The sequence below is a fragment of the Ornithodoros turicata genome, chromosome 1, assembly GCF_037126465.1.
Source record: "Ornithodoros turicata isolate Travis chromosome 1, ASM3712646v1, whole genome shotgun sequence".
NCBI classification, from domain to species: domain Eukaryota; kingdom Metazoa; phylum Arthropoda; class Arachnida; order Ixodida; family Argasidae; genus Ornithodoros; species Ornithodoros turicata.
This window is the reverse complement of record NC_088201.1, coordinates 206636501-206659626: the sequence shown is the minus strand read 5'-3', so window position 1 is coordinate 206659626 and position 23126 is coordinate 206636501. Positions and strand designations below refer to the sequence as shown.

Genomic DNA, 23126 nt, shown 5'->3' with positions numbered 1-23126 from the left:
CTTGTGCACCAGTTGGACGTCCAAAACCTGTGCAGTGTGTCTTCTGAGTTAGCACTACACGTGTTGTCAGACATAAACGGGGGGACGACGTGCGATGGATGAGTGACGTGACCGACATCACTATCACCCCCCAGGAAATACTCGACGATATCAACAGGTTGAAATGATCTGGCGCATGTGGTGATGTTGGGGAATCGATTTCAAAGATCTTATGAAAACCGCAGAGATAGCAACGCTGTCTCTTTCTCATATATAAAGTCTGCCCCTCACTTCTGCTATAGTTCCTGGAGACTGTAAAGTAGCTTGTATCTCTGCCATGTGTAAACCTGGCGGCCGTCATAACTATTGACACAGATCAATAAGAAGTGTACCCAGCAAATCATGGAACACATTGTCTACTCATCCATTGTAAACTTCCTGGAAAACAGCGCATTACTGTGTCCTTCTCAACATGGCTTTCGGGATGGGCTCAGTTGTGAAACATAGCTTATGCAGTTCACTCATGGCATCCACTTAAATCTACACCGCAACGTTTCTACTGTCGTCGTGTTTGTTGAATTTAGGAAAGCTTTTCACAAGGTCCCCCATACTCGCCTCCTGTGTAAGGTATGCCGTGGGACAAGCATCGGGAGATAAGAAAGTTGTGTACGACATCACCGTGAAGAGCACTCAAGTACTTTCAGTTTTACTTTCGAAGATACCAGGTTCAACAGCAGGCCAGGGGAAATTCAAAGCTGAAAATAGAATGCTACCAGAAGAACTGATTTCAAGACATGATACCCCACCCATGAAAATAAACAGTTACTGGTAGACGTTTCCCGCCCGCAAGACCTTCTTTTACAGCGTAAGGATAACACGGCGACGGGGGCTGTGAAAGTTGGTAATGACAGTCATGCAACTACTGCAGTGCCAAAGGAGTCAAAGCCAATATGAATATTGCGTGAAGGGTTTCGGGCATTGGAACATCGAGGAACATTTGCGCTCGTTGATGGACAACACGATGGACGCTGTGACACAACTGATAATGCACGAGATGTAGCGCCATCGAACAGAGGGAAGGACACAGGTGTTGTTTTATACTATTACAGAAAAGAAGGAAACTATCAACCGCGGGGAAAACTAAAAGCAGTAACGGGGAAATTGTACCTCTTTAAAATATATGAAATGTGATGTTTGTGACACGGTTTCATCTTACAACGATTGTAGACTACATAATGGGCATTGTGATGCTGGTTTTGAAAGGTAGCGATGTTGAAAAGCGATCTCATGTGGAACAGGATGGTAGGCACGTCCAGTTCAAGTGGCGCCTGGGTTCAACCAGTTTAAACTACGTGGCAGTGAAGTGGAATTAGATGGAAGCATATCCAGTTCAACTGGCGCCTGGGAAAATCAGTTGAAACTGCTTGGCAGTCAAGCCTAACCAGGTGGTAGGCACATCCGGCTCAACTGCTAACTGGGTGACTCCAGTTGGAAGCCACTTGGCAATCAAGTAGAACCACTTCACTCGGAACCAGAAACAATTTGTTTCCCTTTGGCATGCAAACGGATCCATAGGCTGTCGAAATCAGACAGATAGGGACCAGGTGTCGGATTCACAAAAGGCTCGTACTACGGAATATGTCGTAACTCGGCCGTGCGAGGAAGTCAAGACGAAGTCTAGATTCACGCGGCGCGCGCGTTGCAAAATGCTCGCAACTCACGGCAGACCCTGCGAGAGTTCCTGAGCGGTCTTACGAAGAAACATGGCGGCGTACTTGGATGCTGGGGATTTCGACACGGAAAACAAAAACTCCGTAATACGCGCCACATTCCATCTCCCATAACGTCAATGAAGCACCGTTCTGCTGGATAACCTACAACACATTTCTGGCAAAATTTCAACGCAAAATTCAGTCCAAACGGATATTCGAAGCACCCCCCCCCCCCCCGCTGGAAGCACGCCCCCTCAAGACACCACAAATATTTTGTACTGTATCACCCCAAACTGTCTGTCAGAAAGGCCAACAAAGTCAGAAGGACGGCAAACACGTTTCAAACCGCACCCAATCAATCAGGCACCATTCTGCGTACGCTGCTTCTCAATTTCTCATGTTTCCGAATTGTTTATTTTTTGCCGCCCAAGTATAAAGGGAAATGTTGGGCGCCTCCTTCATCATATATTCGTCCTATAAAGCTACACGACTGGGCTACTCCATTCCTGCTTCATGCGTCCGCGTGGCATAGCACGAGCATACTACATTCACGAACTGTCACGCAAAATAGTTGCTCCCGGAATTGCGAATTTAGTGAAAAAAAAAATGGTTGATAAGAGAGCGCGCGGCGGCTATGATTCCGCACAGTGGCTCCACGCGTCTAGTGACGTCTGGTTGGCAGAGCACTCTTCATTGGCCACTAAGAACCATCTGCTAGCAAGAGCGACCAGTCGAGACCCGGGAAGAGTGGCGCGAAAAGCGACTGTAAAAAGTAAAAAAAAAATAAGAAAAAGGAAAACGAGAGAAGTCGTTCGCTCCAGTATTGGCGAGGCACATGAGCTGCAGACTGGCGACCGAGGAGAGCAGGTTTAGTGACCTGCGAGATTGAAAGCTCTCTTGCGCTCCAGCATTAGCCGCTGCACCTGTAGTCTTTGTTCGAATATGTGGAGAGTTTTCCAAAATTGCGGAGAGAGTTTTAAATAATAGGCTGGCTGCTTTTTTTGCTGCAAAATTGATCTGACTCCAACACAGTATCGCATTTTGGGGGCCAGGTCTACAGAATCTGTCTCTTATTTGTCAAAGAACAAATGCGAAAAAAAAAGAGAGAAAGTTCAAAATCGTCTGGTTCCTATAGGGTTATTTTTAGACTTAGCAAAAGCTTCCGGCTCTCTACGCCATCAGATATTCCTGGATAAAGCATTCTTCTACGGAGTTAGGGGTATCCCTCATAAGGTGTTTATTAGCTACTTGAGTAGATTTGTGTAGTATGTTGTATTTGTTTGTTTGTTCGTTTCTTACTGCACATGTAGCGAGGAACTTGTGGAGAAATCGCTGTGTTTGTATCATAATACCCTCCGTTCCCTCTCTTTTCTTCGAGCCACGCAGCGGCTCCACGCGTCTAGCGACGTCAGGTTGGCAGAGCACTTTTCATTGGCCACTAGGAACCATCTGCTAGCAAGAGCGACCAGTCGAGACGCGGGAGGGGTGGCGCAAAAAGCGACTTTAAAAGGTAAAAAAAAAGAGAAGTCGTTCGCTCCAGCAAGGGGATGAAACTCGAGAGTTCCTTTGCGGACTAAAGAGAGGCGCTGCGAGCTCTTCGCGTCATCAAACGTCATGAAACGTCAAAATTTTTACGTCGAAGAGCGAGTTCTCTACCGAGAGCATCCCATTGGCTCCTGCGGCGGCTCCCCCGGTATGCGAGCGCTCATTGGTCGGTTTGAAATTATAACCTTTTCGTGGCGCGCGTAAGCCGGCACCGCCGTGTCAGGGCTGCCAGAGCAGCTCGCCGTAAAGTTTCGAAATATGGTGCAGCAGGGACGCACGCAAAGCATCTTTGCCGGTACCGCTTTGGATGGTTTTTAGTGCCCGTCGATACCGACTCTGAAAAACTCGAAGCCTCTTGGATACTTCTGCAAGTAAATTCACCGATAAGTGGAAGGCAGGTCTGCTTCGCTTGCTTGGTGCGACAACGATTCAAGATGTATCAATACTGTGTTTTTCCACTCGATGACAGGTAAGTCAGTTCGACAGTTCCTATTCCATTCTGCCGCTTAGCATAGCATAGCATAGCACCACACCTGTGGCATATACGCAACATTTCGGCCGGTAGAATTTTTAGTTTTCACGTTTTCTAATCCCTGTTCTGGTCTTTCTTGCTCAGGTATCAATTATGTAATTACTGCTCAACTCATATCTGCTTCAGAAAAGCATCTGCATGGATGCAGTAGAATGGATAAGCCACTCTGAGTGGTTGGAACATCATCTTTCGGCATAGCAGCTGCACAGGTTCTTTTGTGACGGGTCAGCCTTGACATGTGACACTACACAAGCAGCAAAGGGATATGGACATGTTTTCTGTCATGCTGGATCTGTGAATTTGTGTGCCTGTGCAGTGAATATACTGATCTACTGTGAAATAATCCACGTGAGACATCAGCTACCAGTGAATGTGAAGTTGCTTCGGCATATTATTCGAACTTCAGAAACAATGTTCATGTCAAGTTCGTGTTTGGCGCAGATACAGAAGACTGCATATGCGTGATTTGGAAATACCAATCCCGAAAAATAAAGCAGCTTGTGCAAAAGAAACAGCCAACACTATTTTACTCGATGCGAACGAAAATCCAGAACTACCAAAGCGGGGGAGAGAACAGAGGGGAAAGGGAAAAAGAACGCCTCGGCAGCGTCGCTTTACGTCATCCGTCACCCAGGGAGACAAAATAAAACAAAACAAAAGCTACTCTACCGAGGCCCAACGATTGGCCGACGTTAGAGGTCACGTGAGTTTTTCCCGACAATAGAAATATACTACACGTTCATTCCCCTGGCTCCAGTATTGGCGAGGCAGATGGGCTGCAGACTGGCGACAGAGGAGAGCAGGTTTAGTGACCTGCGAGATTGAAAGCTCTCTTGCGCTCCAGGATTAGGCGCTGAACTCGTAGTCTTTGTGCGAATATGTGGAGAGTTTTCCAAAATTGTGGAAACAGTTTTAAATAATAGACTGGCTGCTTTTTTTGCTGCAAAATTGATCTGACCCCAACACAGTATCGCATTTTGGGGGGCAGGTCTACAGAATCTGTTCTCTTACTTGTCAAAGAGCAAATGCAAAAAAAAAAATTAAATCGCCTGGTTCCTATAGGGTTATTTTTAGATTTAGCAAAAGCTTCCGGCTCTCTACGCCATCAGATATTCCTGGATAAAGCATTCTTCTACGGAGTTAGGGGTGTCCCTCATAAGCTGTTTACCAGCTACTTGAGTAGAATTCTGTAGTATGTTGTATTTATTTGTTTGTTCGTTTCTTACTGCACATGTAGCGAGGAACTTGTTTTGTTCTGAAGTGATGTCAATTTTTCATGGTGTCTCTCAGGGACACCACACACAGGTTTTGTGTCCTACACTTTTTAGTAACTGTTTCTGGTTTTTCGTTCTGACATTATAGGTACTGCCAGTGGCACTTACTGCATACGCGGATGACACATATTTTACAGCGGTAGCTGTAATGGGAAGTTGTGGAGAAATCGCTGTGTTTCTACCATAATACCCTCCGTTTCCTCTCTTTTCTTCGTCTCTGTCTTCTTCTGTGTGTTGACTGGCAGCTTTGGCAATGCAAAAGAAGTTAAAATAAACCGACGCCAGGAAAGCAGTTTTGACACATACAGACACGGGTACGTTGTCTCGGAAAGTGTCCCGATTTTTTAGCATTTCCTGTACCACTTTTGTCCTGATTTTTGTAATATTTTTGTCCCGCTAATCCTAGCATGCCCATCACCGCTCACTCAAGAGATCACAAACCACGAACAGTGCTCAAAGTATTGGCGCCAGCGAAGTGGCACATATAATCATGGTGAATCAGCTGCAGATAAGGGCTGGTGCTGATTGAAGACTCGCGGGATTCATCAGTGAAGCTCATGTCTTTGTGCCGCTCGCCTGCTACACGGTTATCACATGCCAGTTTGCCTAGGGTGAGCGATCAGGATGGCAAAATCGTTCGCTTTGCGAACGAGCAGCATGGCCGAGTGGGTAAAACGCTCGTTGGTGCGAGCCAGCACAGCACTGAAGACTTGGAGGTGGTGGGTTTGAATCCTACCACGGATGTGCTGTGTGAGCTTTTCACGGGTTTTCTGGTAGACTTTCCATACGAATGTCGGCCCAGCTTCTCGTGAAGTCGGCCCAGGACGTTTATTAACCTCTTGTCCCAAATCCTTCCTCTTTGTAGATCGCAAGCGTCGTCCCCCGTCTGAAAGCGTAGTGTTGCTACAAACAGTGGATGGCGGTGTTACTCTACAGTCACACGGCAGCACTCCGGCAGCTTCAGGCTCTCCGAGATATTCCCGGAGGACTGGGAATGCCCTCCTGTTTGTTTTCTGACTTGATTGTAGGGCATGCCGGCATCAAAGGCAAACGCAGAAGCATTTGTATTTGTGTTCTTCTAATTTTTACCTGTATTTGCATCCTTTCCATCACCCTGTTACCCTCCCATGCCAAGACTCCCCCGTCAACTGTGTTTATGTCCCTGTACCATTTTTATATTTTTGCAACCTGAACAAGTGCAGTCTCGTACACGAAAGTTTTGTTACCATGTGTAAATAAATAAGTTGCTCCTACCGTTTAATATCACTCTCTGATTTACCCACAACCGGCAACCTGACACCGCCTATTTTTTCTGCCTTCGTATCTTCCTGAAAAATATAATGAAATTCATTGTTTTGAAGACGCGCAAACCCTCGGACGAGCTCAATTTTGTGTGAAATTAATGGAAGATGAACAAGAAACGGCGCCTCGTGCTCAATCCTCTTCACTGTTGTTTCACATTGCCTTGAAGTTTCACGTTCCTTGACGTTGCGGTCGTCTTTAGCAGAAGAAGGGGTAAGGAAACTGAATGGACGAATCATAGTTTTCTTCCGTTGCTTGTTGAATTACTTGACGGAGTACTTAGCACAGTCAACAATGCAATTTAGCATTCCGTGTCTCGACATGACAGGTCTCGAAATATTTTCAGCCATGACTATGTGTGAAAAAATTAATAATGCGTGACTTTGCATCGTGAGACAACGATGATCATGAACGACGCCACAGTGATCGGGCTGTGACTTGATTTTGCCCACCTGCAGGTTCTTCAACGTGTACTCTGATCACATGGCACACCACACACGGATATCATGCGCGAAAAACTATACAAAGCACGGAGAGGCGCAGAGAAAGAAATAATAAAAAAAATAGAGACGGAGTAGTGATGTACCAGGGTCATTGTGTGAAAATTTTTAATTATTTCTCTTTCCCTGATTTTTTTTTTCGTTTTCACGTTCAAAATGCAAGCAATATCAACAGTACAGTGTGTAAACCGACAATTTCAGTGCTCCTGAACGTTGGGATAATCGTTCGTGAAGAACTGTATACGAAGAACTTCAAACTTCAAACGCCTTTCAAATTTTCAGTGTCTGATTTGGAAAAGAAGCTCATTTGCTTCTGTTGGTGTGTCAAGTGAAGGTTTTCATTGATGAATTGCACATGCGAATGCTTAATAAATATACCGGTCAGCTGTTTACGCTAATGTACTTTGCTATAATCGTGGTCCTTTCCAGGGGTTTCATTACACCCGCCCCCGCGCCCCACAGGGAGGTGTACACTCCCCCTGAATTTTTCCAATCACCCCGCTGTAATTCATGAGATTTCCTGATACAGCTTGCCCTTATCAAAATAGGTTGTATCCCAGGTATATAGTAGCTATAGACTTCTATATACTTGTATATCAACTCGATGTTTATAGCCAAAAATGGACACAAGCTGTATACAAATTATGCCTTTATACTTGTGATATACAAACTCTGTATAGAAATGATATACACAAAGTGAAGAAGATATGTATACAAATGTTATGCAGAGTCTGTATACACATGTGAGATACAAAATTGATATAGAACAGATATAGAAAACGTAAAAAAGAAACGGATACAAGTGGTACACAGTCCTTATATGCATGTGAAATACAAAACTAATGGAACTGATATACACAAGGTAATAAGGAAATGTATACAAGCTGTGTACGGAGGCTTTATACATGTGAAATACAAAATTTATATAGAAATGATATAGCCAATGTGTAGAAGAAATGTACACAATTAGCGTACAGAAGGCTTTAGGCATTTCAAAGAGAGAAATTCTTCATAAAGTATTCTACAATACACATAGGCAGGGTATGATTGTAGACGTTCTTGAAAACATAAGAAGCACTGACATGAATGCATACACAGAAAATCTGGTTCAGCCAACTTCGTAATGATCACTTACCAGGGTCAATCCACGCCAAGTGATCCAATGATGTTGCTCGACCATCACGGATTTCAATTAAAAAATTCTGGGTGATTGGTGGGGTCTCTGATAGATAGGTCACTAAATATCAATCCAAAATTCTGAAGAGTTTCGCCGCTAGAGGGCTCCAAATATCTCGCCGTGACCAAAAACCATGTTGACTTTGGTAGCCTAGTGCTCCGCTTCTACTAGGCGTAGAAAGCTGAAATTTGGAAGTAATGGCTCCGAAACAGGTCTCCTCGAAATGAACTAATCGTCGATGATGTGGAGCAAGCGGTGGCAACAGTAGCGTCTTTGCAAGCGAAGCGAGAACTTACAAACTTCGACAATTTTTATTTAAAAATTCGCTGCGGCTAGAGACGCGAAATTTTACAGAGGGACAGTGCACGGAAAGAACTTCATGGAGAAAAATTATGATCGCCATCCTCAGCAATTTTAGACCAGTAAAAATTGCGTAAATCTACGAAAAAACTAAAAAAACTCATATTTCAGGACGATTTTTCTCCATGTCCCTAACAAGGTAGGAGAACGCGGGTTTCACAGAAATGTAGACGATTGTGTCCGGAATGCGTATACCAAAAATTAGAAAAGTACTTTTTGTTAAAACGAAATTATGATTTTTTTTTGGACGACGTACTTTGCACACTCCGCACCGCGATCACGACTGGTCGCTACGGGGCAGCGCTGAAGAAGGAAATAGCAAAGATTCTGGCAATTATCGAAACAAAGGGACGAATTATCTTTGTTATTAAGCATTTATTAAGCACTCTTCAGGGCATTTAACATTTCCGTAGATTCGTGCGAGGTACTTTGCACAGAGTCCACACCCCGATCGGGACTCGTAATGACTCCACGCGGCAGCACTGATGCAGAGATAGTAAAACAACCGACATTTTTTTTTAATCATGAGGGGAAAGGAACTCTGATAGAATACTTTAAGCGAAGGAAAGACCCTGCTGCTATTTTCCCACCACTGCCCTGTTTGAGCCGAAGGACAGTAGCGGCTAAGCGCAGGAAGTTGCGACACGGGGAAGCAAGAATAGACTGTCAAATATGTTTATCCTGTGCTTTTCCAGTAAAGATTTCTGCAACAACAAGTTTTAATGACACTAAGACGTCAACACACTCACTGGTCCACAATATTGTCTTTTGCAAAGCATCATCTATCCGTCGAAAATGCGGAAGACTGTTTTTTTTCAACTGAGAAGGACGTTGCCATTGCAGCGATGCTGGACCGTGTTAAAGGAACAAAGCAGTGAAATTTTCTTCTGCCTGGCACAGTGATGGCCTTGCTGTACCTCCATGAAAGAACCTCGCCTTCCGCTTCGATTTCGTTCTTCGGCACCCATACCGGAATCACGTTCTTCATGTTCTCCTTTGCCCACTTGTACAAATCGTGAGGAGTCAAGATCTGGTTCTCAAACCGTCTCTGCAAGCTTGCTTTGGCTGCAAGTCTTTTCAGTGTTCCACCGATGCCATCGCATGGTCCCTTTCCATGCGAAGTCGCGAAAAAGTGCCATGAGGCGCGAATACCGAAGTCACCTTGGTGATGGCAAAGATTGACAAAATTATTTTTGTTTTTGTACTGTGATGCCGCACCGTCCGTAAAGTAGGATACTGCTTCAATACGCGGAAAGTCCTTTGTGAAACTTTGTAGGAAGATCTTCTGGAAGGTGTGTACCGTAGAATTTTCGTGAGAAAGTGAATCCGATAGCATGACGTACGTCTTGTGCTGTAACCCATCATCTCCCTTTTGCTGGTCTCGGTAGTAAACGATTATTGGATGAATCCTAGCTTGACTGTCGTGCCAATAAAATGACTGGGGGGAGTCTTGAACTACAAAACTGTAATTTTCGGAGAAGTCCATCAAGACAATAGCTTCGTCCTGACGAAGCGTGCATTTCAGATGTTGCGAGTACCGCGCCTGCTCCTTCGACACAAAGTGATGGATTTTGAGGTCTTTTATGTCTTTTACTAGACGATCTAGGAGATCCTCATATGGAAGTATCATAGTCTCCAGTCTTGTGTGAAAACCAGGCACCCACTGTTTGAACGCAACGTCCCTTATTAGGTCCTCATCACATTCGACGTTCGCCTCAAAATAGTCTCGCAAAGTGTCAACGCCAGGGCACATACTGCACGACCCATACATACACTCTTCTTTTTGCATGTCGCAAACCACCATACTAAGCAACTGTTTGTAGCTTTCTTTTACTCCGAGGGCATGCAGGATCAGCTTGACGTTTTGGTGGTAAGCACACACGCAAACGGTGTGTGTTCCTGGACCCCCTGCTAGTACGCACCACGGTGGACGTAATTGTGCAAATGTTGAGAAGCCAGCATTGAGACCCGGATTCTCTTGCTTCCAAATCTCGTAAGCCTCCCGCAAATTCGAGAGCAGCATTCTCTTTTGATGTCCGTGTTTTGTGTCCTTCTTTCCAGGAAAGCTGTGAGATATTCTGTCATCCTCGTAGAAGGATGCTATGGATGCTCGCACATCTTCGCTAATTCTCCTGCCGAGCTTCACACCAGGCTCCGAGAGAACGCCTTCTTCCTTGCGTAGCTTCTTTGCGGCTCTAACCATTCTCTCACTGGCACCGAAGTACTTGGCAACCTTTTGGCGGCTCCATGAATGTGGCGCTACAGTAAGGATGGCTACTTGCTTGGACCGAGACTTCTCCTTCTGGAACTTTTCCTTCAGTTCACGTAGCAGTGCTCCGTAATCAGATGAGACACCTTGCTCAGCGCTCACGTCGGAAATGTTGACCCTTAGGGAAGACTGAAGTCTTGCTTGAAGCGTCTTACGGGCTTGTTCCAATTTCCTTTTCGCGTACGCCTGCCTTCTGCTCAATGCAAGTTTCCGTGTGACCGGACTTTCACCTAAGGCAGCGAATGAAGCATTGAGAGGGCTAAGGTGTTCAAGCTCTTCAACAGCAGACGATGCTACAGGTGGAACGGCGCACTCTGGGCTTGCTTGTGCTGGGTCCAGACGCGAGGATTTAGCTTTCATGTAGCACTTGGGGCACAATCTGTCGCCAGGAACCAGGCTTAGGCCAGCAGCTGAACTCGCAAGGTTGTTGGTGATCACGTTTGTTCCCCTGGCTTTCTTTTTTTTGTGGACGTCAAACGGATCGACGCAGTTTTTCGACGCGAGCATAATTGTATACCCCTTCGTATACAGGTAGAGGTGGTGACTGCAGATAGTCCTTACGTCCTCTCTTTTGCACTTTGACCGAAGGCACACTATCCTTTGCGTCCTGCTGCTCAGGTCTCCGAAATCCTGCAGACTGGCCGATGCTACGAAATTGCCCTTGTGACAGCGAAGGGGTCCGAAGCTACATGGCGACAGAACGTTGCTACTTTGCCTGCATGAAAAATATGTTGCCGTGTAGCACACTGTACACAAAACTGCAGAATATTGTGACGTCGCCGACATTTGCGAAAGAGAGAGAAAAAATAAATAAAATAAAACAAAGCGCGAAGTGGTAGTGGGGTGGTGAGACGCTGCATAATACAGTATGGCATATTACCAAACACGGCGAAAAGGATGAACAATATATTACATTAAACAACAGTAAGCTAGGAAAAAACGTACGGAAACTGAGACAATACTTGCCTTTGGGGACATTCGCCACTCGGACCTGGTGCAGACATCGCATCCTGTTCCATGTCGCGATTGACACTACCGAAAAAGAAAGCTTGCTTCGCCTGTCGCAAGGCCGCGGTGATAAACCAGACAAGGTCAACCTGCTTTATCTCAACCATCCCTTGACAAAACAATGACCCTTGCCTATCATAGGTGTGCGCCATAAACCACGAAGATGGGAGAGCTGAGGACGGCGGAAACGCAGCCCTTCCATACCACGCTGTCTGCGAAGCACTGCGTCTATTCTTAACAGCCCAACATCGACAGTCATATGTGTATTCCAGAATATTTATACTCTATAGGTCACATGTCACGACAGCTCAAAGACTTACGTCGGTGACATTTTGGCAAGCAGCAAGACAAGGCTCTACGGAAACGTTCAACGCCCTGAATAGGGTAGACTGAAACTGTGCAACGCTCGTCATGCTTAATTAATGCTTAATAACAAAGATAATTCGTCCCTTTGTTTCGATAATTGCCAGAATCTTTGCTATTTCCTTTTCCAACGCTGCCCCGTAGCGACCAGTCGTCATCGCGGTGCGGACTCTATGTGCAAAGTACGTCGTCAAAAAAAAAAAATCATAATTTCGTTTTAACAAAAAGTACTTTTCTAATTTTTGGTATACGCATTCCGGACACCATCGTCTACATTGCTGTGAAACCCGCGTTCTCTTACCTCGTTAGGGACATGGAGAAAAATCGTCCTGAAATATGAGTTTTTTTAGTTTTTTCGTAGATTTACGCAATTTTTACTGGTCTAAAATTGCTGAGGATGGCGATCATAATTTTTCTCCATGAAGTTCTTTCCGTGCACTGTCCCTCTGTAAAATTTCGCGTCTCTAGCCGCAGCGAATTTTTAAATAAAAATTGTCGAAGTTTGTAAGTTCTCGCTTCGCTTGCAAAGACGCTACTGTTGCCACCGCTTGCTCCACATCATCGACGATTAGTTCATTTCGAGGAGACCTGTTTCGGAGCCATTACTTCCAAATTTCAGCTTTCTACGCCTAGTAGAAGCGGAGCACTAGACTACCAAAGTCAACATGGTTTTTGGTCACGGCGAGATATTTGGAGCCCTCTAGCGGCGAAACTCTTCAGAATTTTGGATTGATATTTAGTGACGTATCTATCAGAGACCCCACCAATCACCCAGAATTTTTTAATTGAAATCCGTGATGGTCGAGCAACATCATTGGATCACTTGGCGTGGATTGACCCACCAGCAATCGATTTTTACGTTTATGGGACATGCAAACAAGCTATCTTCAATGTTAATAGCATACATTTGCCCAAGATGTCATTCAAAGTCACCGTTTTCATACATCCTATATCATCAATCTTGAGTAGCACCTTGTCTACAACGGTTAAATCTGAACACTCAGCTACCACAGGCATAATATTCTGAAATGCGCATGGGACTCCGGGACAGGTGGAAGAGCATGCAAAAACTGCTTTCAATTTGACAACTTGGTCATTACATGTGAAAATTAAAGAGTTACAGCGCCTTGTACCAGAAACCTTTGAAACGAATCTGACGCCCTTTAAGACACACCCAGTAAAGCACCTAATAGTTCGTGGTACAAACTGGAGGGCTTCTCCTACAACCTGTTTGTCGTTAGCTGGACCAACCTTACCTTTACCAGATAGACTCATGAAATTGTCATCACTGCGCAACGAGCTTGTTGTGGTTTAATTTGGTTTGCGGACTAAGAGTTGATGGGGAAAACGACGAGAGTTTCTTCGTCTGTGAGTGTGCTTGCTTACTGTTCGATTGTTTTTTGTGTTTTTTTCTGTTCGACGATGTTCGACGGAGTCCATTAAAGCTGGTGTTTATAGAGCAGTGCTGCCAGCCATTCTTTTTCTGAGTGGAAGCTTAGGTTTTCACAATATTACTGGTGCCGAAACCCGGGAGACTGACTGCACTGCATTCTAGACTCCAGTTTTCGTTTGGAAGACAGTCAGCATGGAACGTCTGAAGCACAAGAGGGCTGCACGGCGTGCACAAGTAACCAAGCTGGTGAAGGAGGTCGTTGAACTGCGCAGCGACCAAACAGTTAGTACAACTTCGCTTAAAGGATTACTGGTCAGACTGTTAGCCAACGAAAGCGACCTGAAGAAGATAAACGAGGAGATTGAACCTCTTATCAAGGAAGATGGTTTCGCTGCCGAATATCAAGGAGTTATCGACTACGAGGAACAATCGGCGAATGCCATTGGAGAAGTCCAGGCCCGACTGGATGAACTTCAGCTGACGGAGAGGCCCTCTACAGCCGCCATGCCGCTTCAAGCTGCACCTTCTATTACAGCGAACCAGCCCAACCATGGTGACATAAACTTGCCGAAGCTACAACTTGACGCTTTCACAGGCGAGTTGACAAAGTGGTTGACTTTCTGGGAACAGTTCCGAACAGCTGTTCACGAGAATGGAAGGTTGTCGAAAATAGAGAAATTTCAGTATTTGAGGACACTATTGAAAGGAGATGCTGTATCGGTGATTCGAGGTCTGCAAGCCACCGAGTCGTGTTACGACGACGAAGTGAACATCCTGAAGCATCGTTTCGGAGATACCGCACGAATCGAGAGGGAATACGTGACCAGGCTGAGGAAGCTACCCTTAGTGAAGCCGACGTGCGATCTATCGGGGCTTCGACTTCTCTATGACCACGTTCAGGCGAACATGAGAGGACTTGGGCGTGCCAGTTACAAGCTACGCCTCCATGATGGTTGTCATCCTTTTGTCATCACTACCCACAGATATGGTTGTGGAATACCAGCGGATGGCAACATACGGCACAAAAATGCTTGAAGACAACGGAGTCGATCAAGACGGATCAGCATTGGGTCGCTCTGAATCTAACACAGGGATCGAGGCAAAGGAGCAGAAGGAGCTCTCAAGGGTGCTGCGTTTCATTCGTGTGGAAATAGAAAGCCGAGAGCTCTGTGGACTCAAAGCCCGGTATGATTCAAAAACTGGGCCACGCAACCCGATAGGATCGAGGAACCGAAAGGTACCAACTGGAGCTGTTCTTCATGCAGCGGCGGGAGTCGATACCAAGTGTGTCTTCTGCGGAGCTAGCGACAACGCGACCGCAACGTGTCCACCGGATCTTCCAATGCCGGAAAAGTTGGAGAAACTGACACGAGAAATTCGTTGTTTCCGCTGCACAAAGAGAGGACATGGCTCTAAAGACTGCCGTATGAAAAAGCCATGCACCCATTGCGGACGACGACACGCACCGTCAGTCTGTGGCACTTCGAAGGACACTACGCCCAAGACGACAGTCAACGAGGTGGTGACCACGACAAACGTCACGGCAGCGAACGGCGTGCCAAAGCAACAAAATACGGAAGTGCTACTTCAGACCTTCCGAGCTTGGGCGTCATCAGAGAAGGAGGGTGCTCTAGTCCGAGGCATTATCGACGGTGGAAGTCAGAGGACTTTCATACGCGACGACATAGCCAGGAAATTGAAGCTAAGAGTTATTAGGGAAACTACACTGCAGCTCAACACATTTGCCAGCGAAACCGCGTTGAAGCGCGTACGCAGGTGCAAGGTAGTCGAGGTTCGACTCAGGAGTCAATGCCACCCGAAAGAATATGTCGTTCAAGTCACAATAATTGACTTCATCTGCGAAGATCTCGCTGAGACTCCCGTGAACGACGACTTCGTGAAGGCTATTCGCTACACAGGAAGTTTCATCGCTGACGACATGCTAGTTCCGGGTGTGAGGCATGAAGGTGGTATTGGACTGCTAATTGGCTGCGACGAGTTGTCGAAGCTGCTGACCGGTGATGTCAGAAGATGCGAGAACAACGAGAAATTAGTTGCCATCGAAACCGTTTTCGGATGGACCTTTCAAGGGCCGTCTTCAGTATCAGGCTACTGCGCCGAGCGGTCGACGACAGCCGTCTGCGTGTTGAGAGCTGGAGTTGAGACGCTGACAGAAGACGACATTCTGACTAAGTTTTGGGAGTTGGAAAGTCTAGGCATCACGAGAGACGCCTCCAACAAGACAGATCACGACACGGCGGTCTTGGAGGAACTTGAGCGCAGCATGCGGACGACGGACGACCGCTATGAAGTAGCTTTGCCCTGGAAGGCACACATGTCAGTCCTAGAGAACAACTATGAGATAGCGAAGGACAGGCTATGGAGCCTAGTCAGACGGCTAGATAGAGAAGGCTTCAGTGCGCAGTACGACGAAGCGATCAGAAGCTATATCAATAAGGGGCATGCAGAAAAGGTGACTAAAGAGGATAATAGCTTCAACACTCGGTACTACATGCCTCACAGGACAGTAATAAGAAACACTTCAGAAACTACGAAGGTCCGGATAGTTTTTGATGCGTCGTCCCATAGCAAAGGGATGACGTCTCTGAATGATCATCTGGAGAAAGGGCCGAAGTTGAACGCCCACCTGGTAGGCGTTCTATTGCGGTTTAGAAGACACAAGATTGCGTTAACGGCAGACATCGAGAAGGCCTTCCTACAGGTAGAAATTCGTAAGAACGACAGGGATGCGCTGAGGTTTTTGTGGTTTTCCGAAACTCCAAGACCGAATGAACAATGCCCAGACGTGGAATGCTGGAGCATGAAGAGAGTGCCATTCGGGACCACAGCAAGTCCATTTCTTTTGGGTGCTACACTGCAGCACTACTTCAAAAGCCTTTTGACATCTGACAGGGACCTGGCCAGCTTACTATTGGAGTCGTTCTACGTGGACGACCTACTTACCCGGTGCCCCCACAGTGAAAGAAGCCCTGGAGATCGTCCAGAAATCTCAGGACGTGCTGAGACAAGCGGGCATGAATCTGACAAAATGGGCATCTAACGCCGAAGATTTGCAATCATTGTTCGATCGTAAGAGCGGTACCTTATTCACCGAGAATGAAAAGTCGTTTGGAGAACCGGCTCAAAGTAAGGTTCTGGGAGTGCTGTGAACCCGAAGCGATGATCAACTGAAGTTTTCCGCAAATCAACTGCTAAATGTCATCGCTGGTATGCAAGAACCTAAGAGGGCCGTGCTGCAGGCCTCGGCAAGAGTCTTCGACCCGCTAGGTTTTCTTGCAATGTATACCATTCGCGTCAAGATCCTGTTTCAGGAGCTGTGGAAGACAAGGTTGGACTGGGATGACCCACTCCCGAGCGATCTGGCAAACACTTGGCGCTTATGGTGTTCCGAGCTGCCCAAGCTATGTAACGTCGCTGTGGACCGGTGCGTGCTTACGAAGACAAGTACACAATACTGCTACGAGATTCACATATTCACTGACGCATCGCCACACGCGTATGGAGCATGTGCATATTTGAGAACTGTGAGCGACGCGGAAGAAACTAAGGTGCGGCTGGTCTTCGCTAAGTCACGTGTCGCCCCGCTTAAGCAGCTCAGCCTTCCCCGCCTGGAGTTGATGGGAGCCTTGATAGGTGTACGCATTTCTAAACTGCTACAGTCGTCGTTGCAAGTTGCCAAGTGTGACATCAAATTCTGGACTGACTCCACGGTCACGCTGAACTAGATCAGGGACGACTCGAACAGATATGGAAGCACTTCGTTCGCAACAGAGTTATTGAAATTCAAGAAGGCTGCAACAAGTCTCAGTGGAGGCACTGTCCAGGGAGCGCAAATCCGGCAGGCTTGCTAACGAGAGGATTGCCCGTCATAGCATTAATGGGGGACAAACAATGGTTCGAGGAACCGCCATGGCTTTCTAAAAGTGAGGAATGTTGGCCAATATCTACTGAAAATGGCTGTGGTGACCTCAGCCACATAGAAGAAGAAAGGAAACGTGGAGCTATACTGACGACGTACATCGAAACAGCTGTTCCTACACCGCTTGACCTCGGAAAGTACAACGATTATCAACGCATATTACGGATCACAGCGTGGATGGTGAGATTCATAGAGAATGGCCGTGGGACGGCGAAGGTTACGGGCCCGCTGACAGCTAGGGAAGTTGAGAAGGCTGAGATGTTCAGGATTCGGCGGGCGCAAAATGAATAATATCCGGAGGACATACTCGCTCTGGGACAGAGAAGAGAGATCGCACAGGGATCAAAGATTGCACGATTACGACCGTACCTAGACGAAAGAGGTGTGATGCGTCTATCGGGAAGACTTCAGTACTCGGATAACCTCGAAGAGGTGAAGCATCCTATACTGATGGCCAAAGAGCACCCACTATCAGCACTACTGGTCGACAGCGTCCATCGACGCGCCCTACACAGCGGAGTCCAGACAACATTGACGATACTGAGAGAGCGATGGTGGATCACTCAAGCGAAGCAGCTAGTCAAATCCACCCTCTACCACTGCAAGGTATGCAGGAGACTCCGTGCGACTAGGGCAACAGCCCCTATAGCTCCGTTGCCTCTGGAGCGCCTCAACCCAACTCACCCGTTCGACACCACCGGCATCGACTTTGCTGGGCCTCTGTATCTCAAGACTAGTTCTGGTTCGGCGAAAGCGTACATTGCGCTGTTCACTTGCGCCACAACAAGAGCTGTGCACATCGAACTAGTTATACGGACTTGACAACCAAGTCTTTTGACATGGCCTTTCGGAGATTTATTTCAAGACGCGGGGCACCTTCTACAATTTACAGTGGTAACGCGCTCACTTTCAAGAAGGCGGCCCAAGATATCAAACAATTGTGGACTGTTGTTAGAAGTACGGATGCACAAGACTTCGCCGCAAAGAATCGCATCAGCTGGAAATTCATTGTCGAAAGAGCTGCCTGGTGGGGCGGTATGTGGGAAAGGCTGGTGCGATCGGTGAAAACTTGCTTGAGAAGAGTACTCGGACGGCAGTGTTTGACATCCGAAGAAATGACTACATTACTTCACGATGTGGAAGCAGTGGTCAATTCACGACCACTTACTTATCTACACTCTACGCCTGACGAGCCGAGCGCTTTGACACCTGCACATCTACTGATCGGGAGAAACTTGTCAGCGCTTCCTGAAGTCTCTGCCACAACTGTGGTCGCACGATCAAATTCTACGGTAGTCAGTAGAAGATGGATACATCGACAGAAGTTGGCTGACCAATTTTGGAAGAGATGGAAGCATGGGTATCTCCTGGAATTGCGGTCAGCTCATCAGATGGACACCAAAAGCAACACAACAAGACTGTCTCAAGGAGATGCTGTGCTAGTACAAGAGGATAAAGTTCCGCGGCACATGTGGAGACTGGCCCGGATAACTATTCAGAGGACGAGACGGCCTAGTGCGGTCTTGCGAACTGCAACTTGTATCTGGAAGGCTGACTCGACGACCCGTTCAGCTACTGTACCCATTAGAAACAGCAGTAAAATGAGCGATGAACTTTAGCTCAATTTTGGGGGGAGGATGTTGTGGTTTTATTTGGTTTGCGGACTAAGAGTTGATGAGGAAAACGACGAGAGCTTCTACGTCTGTGAGTGCGCTTGCTTACGGTTCGATTGTTTTTTTTGTGTGTGTGTGTTTTTTTTTTTTTTGTTAGACGATGTTCGACGGAGTCCATTAAAGCTGGCCTTTATAGGGCAGTGCTGCCAGTCATTCTTTTTCTGAGTGGAAGCTTAGGTTTTCACAATAGAGCTTCCAAGGCCGCTGCCGGCAAGAAAAGACTGCCACAGTGATCGAACTTCAGCGTGTGCGGTGAAGACCCTTCGATTCCTGCATAGTGTCGGCACCCCATTCCACATACACAAAGTATATGCGACCTGAGACTCTATGTGACGCGTTTCATGACACAATCTTGTCAACACCCTATTAAAATGTTCAAATGAAAAGTCTGAGTAAGCCGAAAGAGGACCCAGTTCTTTGCACACAAGGCCAAATGCGTCAGCAGGTGCATATTGCACGTCATGCTCGCGATCCCATATAAGCCCTGGAAGCGTCTTGCAAATGAGAGGATATCAGCTTGAATGCTGTCGAGTTTCCCAAGGTTTACACTTGATCAGAGAAGTTTGTGCATCGCTGTTACTAGCTTCTTCCAATTTTTCAAATACTTAGAAGGAAGTATGTCTGTAAGCAGACAGACTGAATAAAAAAGCAGCCATGCGCGCCACTCTGATGCCTTCCAAAGACTGCAGTCATTCAGTGATTGCGGCAGTCTACTCACTTCAGCAACTGTCCTTATGTTTAGCAGACGCCTATTTAGTTCAGTAAGTTTTGGCTTCAAATAATACGGCTGAGAGGCGTTCGTGAGCCACATAAGGTTGGTTGCCTTAACTACGCCGAGACACACAGTGTGCATATAATCGACGACCAGGTTTTTCCAAACGTCAAAGTGTGTTAACATGAACAACACAGTGGGTCCAAGTATTACACGGAAGTGCTTGTTGGTTGGCCTTTGCCGCATCCCCTGTACATGGTGCTAGAAGTCCGTAATTGAGGCATATCTTCAGTAACTGGGAATGCCCTAGCGTGTCCACTTCCTTTAGGAACAACTTCTCCTTCATGCAGGCACCAAGGACATCCGTAACTTCCGTTGAACCGATGCATGTTCATGAGTGGGGTGTATGTTCATGAGCGGGATGCATGTTCCTCGCTACACTGTCAACTGTGCATAGGCCTAAATACACGTTGCTTTGAACTTCCTCTCCATATAATTTTTTTCCACTTGAACCTCACAGTTGACAACTGGTTCATTAGCTTGATGAAAGGGCGAAAAAAGACTCTGAATTTTGGCTTCTTCTTCCCAAACCAGAGACCCGCAAAAATTTGATTTAACATCTTGTCCTCATCAGGCAGCTCATTAATTACGGGTAGGCTGTTGTACATGGGCTTTGGTGTATGTCCCTCATTGTGATTCCTGGTGATGGCTTGCGAAGAGATGGCTCAATTTTTTTTAGTGTCTCTGCCAGCTGACTTTCCAAGTCAAAGGTCAGAAAGTACTGTCCAGACTTAAGAAGCGTTTCAGTTTTAATAGTTTCGCCGCATCCATTGCAAGTGCAACTCTCTGCCTGATTGCCTAGGTACTGTTCACACTGGCAGTAAAATTGCTGTTGAGGGTCCCTTGCATAGACCTTGAAACACTTCTCAAATAAATACTTTGAAGCTGGATATTCTGTTCCCACAGGCAAGAGTGGTTTTACTATTTTCAAGACACTTTCTGCACATTCTTTGGTCACTTTATGTCGTAAGATGAACGTCATGACAAGAAGACGTTCTGCTAAGGAGAGCTGGCAGCCTTCGTACAGGGGCTTGTCCTGCAAAACAACAAACACAATGTTTGTTCCTGTGGTAGCTTGCACAGAAAAGCAGCACAAAAAGTTGCACAGACTAGCAGAATAGCTGCTCACTAAACTACATATGTAGGAGCAATGCCGCATAGCTAAATATCACTGCGAATCGCACATTGTTTCAAATAACCTGTCTGTGTGAGCAAGAGCAGTGACGTAGATTCTGCAAATTAGTCGCGACTTCAACATCGAGGCAAGTAACAATACCAATACGTACCAATTCATCCACTGGCCACTGAGGTGCATGTGTCTCTCTGTCTTCGTGTTCCGATTCGAAAGAGTTGTAGTCTTCCAATTTGTCATAGTCTGCTTCTGGCGCGCTGCTTTCTTAAGTGTTACTGTACAAAAGAAAAGCACTGCCTTCAGTACCTTCATCATTCATCAATCATTTGGAAATGTTTACTATTCTAGACTTTAGGTGGCATGTCCTTAAACATTTCGAACAAAAAAAGGATGCAAAAGCACAAACAAATTTCGCCCTCATCGCAATGCAGGCAACAACAGTTTAAAATAACCACCTTTCACTGCCATCCACTTCGACGAATGAGGTCGATTTTCGAGAATAATCACTTTTTGATGATGCAGACAAAGAAGTATCCTCACTGTCAAGTGACGCAGCTGCAGAATTATCGTATGACGCGGCGCCGGCCTCAGCATTTGAAGTGACTGTCACTGCACAGCCAGACTGCTCCCCACCTGGCCGGGTATGCACTTTGGCAACCTTTGTCCCGTACGCATGATTCCACGACCTCGGGATGTTCTCACTTGAATTCCACACATCTCTTTTGTAGCCTTTTTGATGTGGCATAGCTTGAAGCAACGCAGACTTAGTGTAACCCGCAGTTTTCGATCACCATCACATTGGGACAACGAAAAATCGTAATATGGTGCGTAGATTCTCTCGCGAAACATGTGCAGAAGCAATATTACCATACATGTGATAGTGTATCACTTTATAACATCAATCACAACACAGCTCCATTGCACTTGACAAGCAAGGAGCTACAGTATGCATGCAACATGTAATAAAGAGCCAACACAAAAACAAAACCAAAACAGTTACAAAAAAAAAAAAGGCACGGCGGCAGTTAATGCCATGTCAAGTTCTACTCAGTTATCAGATTGTGTCCTACTCCATCAAAGCTTCAGGAAAAGAAGCCTTTTGTCAACAACTTCTTGTATCACTGAAATTTCAGTCATCATTAAAGGTTTTGCCGCGATGCGCGATCGCCTCGGTGCCGAGCCGAGTTTTAACTGTGTTTTTGCTCTGCTGCTCTGCTACTACCGTGGTTGATGGTTGCCGTAGCAACTCTGAACGAGCGAACGCAAACAGAGCGTTCAAAATTTTGAAATTAATGTTAAAAAAGTCGTATTGTTTGCCAATTTCTGTTTTACGATTATGTTATGCTTTATCATCTTTCAACCAAGAAGTTGGAATCTCGAAGTCATGCGTTTGTTTCACATTTTCAGTTGCATAGCAGGAGGGCAGTAGGCGGTAGTTTGGTCTGGTTTGGTTGAATGTGATTGTGGCTGGTTTGAGTAGTAAAGCTCTCGTTTGAGCTTTGAGACGAGGGACGTTCTGTTTCAAGAATGCCGCGGGCGCCGGACCGATGTCAGATGTCATCCATTTACATCCTCGTCAAGTGGTGTGGGATACAAATGTGGGATGTGTACCCCATTCACAAACTAAAAGACGAATGCTTGCAGCAAAGTCTTGTTTTGGACGGTGGGGTGTAAACGAAGGAGGAGTGACTCTAATATCGTGGTCGCAGGAATAGAGTCACTAAATAGGGAGCAGAGTAGCGACACTGAGCCACACCGGCGAGCGAGACCGCCATCTTGGGTCCGGCGCGGCTGCGTCGCCTAGCAATGGGACGGCAGCAGCCCCCTTCTCCGCCGGTGAACAGCGCGCAGGCGAGCGAGCTCGCAACAGAGGAAACCGGTTTCGATGGAGGGGACTCAACATAACGACGGGTTCTTGGAAGGAGAAACCACGTGACATGATCGGCCGAATCGCGGACATCGAACAGCGGCTCCGGCGCGGAAAAGGAATGCGATACTCTGTATTCCTATTTAGTGACTCTACGCAGGAAGAGAGGCCTGCCCCTGCTTTGCTGGTTGATGTAGTTAAGTACCGATATTGTGTAAATAAATGTCACGTCACTAAGTAGGTGCGCTCCCTTCGGCGCCGGTTACAGTAGAAATTGCTTCTTGTTGAGGTCGTAGGTAAAGCACAGTCGGCGGTTAATAGTGAAAGT

The 23126-nt window shown here is 46.4% G+C and overlaps 1 protein-coding gene across 1 annotated transcript in view; it reads right to left on the bottom strand.

Annotated features, from left to right (window-relative positions):
• Positions 1-23126, bottom strand: part of LOC135378997 (uncharacterized) — a 355209-nt gene that overhangs the window by 160959 nt on the left and 171124 nt on the right. The gene's annotated exons all lie outside the window — the stretch shown is intronic.